Raw genomic sequence first — 1503 nt, 5'->3', positions numbered from 1 at the left:
TCCCCTAGTGATGCAGCCACGAGCAGCCAGCTAACGCTACACTAGATCGGACCTGCCGCTGTTTGCTTCGTAACGTTCAATTTAGATTTTATTGCCCTTTACCGATACTCAGGTACACAGCTTCTCCACCTCTCAGTCGCTGTAACTAACGTGACCCACATAATATACAACACAGAGGAAGAGCCATCCACTAACACTAGTTAACGGTAAAGTTACTTACTGCGGTCTAACTGTTATAAAGTGTGACACAATCTCGTTATAATATTCAGTCTGGCTCACTAACCGTTTCATTATCATCCAATACTTTTAGCTGTGCTGACATTGCTGAGCCTCCGGTGAAAGATACACAGTTACTGAAAGCAGCAGGCGAGCTAACGATGTAGCACGTTGGCTGAATGCAGTCACTGTACCATTATCATGTAACGAGCATGGATTAGTTCAACATCAAGCTGATAAAAACATTACTGTACCGTTGCGGTGGGAGTTTACCTGAGTTTCCACCATGTTGTGTCAAGCTGTCTCCCTGTCTCTCTATAGCCGCTCTCACTTTTTTCGGGAGTACTGTGCCAATATGCCGGTGTCTCTCTACGCTGAATGGAAGGTACGGCGCCGGTGATGATCTGCCTCTGAGACGGGAACGTTGAAGTAACAGAGCCTGAACATGTCTGGAGAAAAGCCACGGCCCGCATGCAGGCGTTTCTGCGTTTATTGCAGGATTTCTGTATGAAAGCGGTTGTGTTTCGGATTATGCTCGGTCGTGAGTTCAAGCGAGCACGCGTACGAGCACACGCCTGGTTGCAATCTTAAAACCGCACCGCTAGTGGCCGCTGGAAACTCCACAATGCCCCTTTAATGTTGATGAAATCTGAGTCTTTCATCAAAACAGAAAAGGCATTTTGTGGCTCGTGTGTCTAGGGCTATGATTCTCGCATTGGGTGCGATAGGTTCCGGGTTCAAATCCCGGGGAAGCCCTTGCTATGAACCAACAGGTGCTTCTTATTGCTTTTAATTGATAAAGCTTGCTCTACTTTATTTTAATGTTGATGAAATCTGAGTATTTCATCAAAACAGAAAAGATGTTTTTCGGCTCGTTGGTCTAGGGGTATGATTCTCGCTTCGGGTGCGAGAGGTCCCGGGTTCAAATCCCGGACGAGCCCTCCCTCTGAACCCATAGAAGTTTCTTTGTTGCTTTTAATATATAAAGCTTGTTTTACAGTAATTTCATTTGGATGAAATCTGATTATTTCATCAAAACAGAAAAGATGTTTTTCGGCTCGTTGGTCTAGGGGTATGATTCTCGCTTCGGGTGCGAGAGGTCCCGGGTTCAAATCCCGGACGAGCCCTCCCTCTGAACCCATAGAAGTTTCTTTGTTGCTTTTAATATATAAAGCTTGTTTTACAGTAATTTCATTTGGATGAAATCTGATTATTTCATCAAAGCAGAAAAGGCATTTTGTGGCTCGTGTGTCTAGGGCTATGATTCTCGCATTGGGTGCGATAGGT

At 45.1% G+C, this 1503-nt stretch overlaps 2 non-coding genes across 2 annotated transcripts; both read left to right on the top strand.

Moving 5' to 3' along the window:
- Positions 1-1085: 1085 nt before the first annotated feature.
- On the top strand, positions 1086-1157 carry trnap-cgg. The gene has a single exon. It is a non-coding gene; the product is annotated as a tRNA-Pro (tRNA).
- A 114-nt stretch (positions 1158-1271) lies between these two features.
- Positions 1272-1343, top strand: trnap-cgg. The gene has a single exon. It is a non-coding gene; the product is annotated as a tRNA-Pro (tRNA).
- The last annotated feature ends 160 nt before the right edge of the window (positions 1344-1503 follow it).

This window comes from Micropterus dolomieu, unplaced genomic scaffold (genome assembly GCF_021292245.1).
Source record: "Micropterus dolomieu isolate WLL.071019.BEF.003 ecotype Adirondacks unplaced genomic scaffold, ASM2129224v1 contig_11998, whole genome shotgun sequence".
Classification (NCBI taxonomy): Eukaryota; Metazoa; Chordata; class Actinopteri; order Centrarchiformes; family Centrarchidae; genus Micropterus; species Micropterus dolomieu.
The sequence above is the reverse complement of the archived record's forward strand: the minus strand, read 5'-3'. Positions and strand labels throughout refer to the sequence as shown.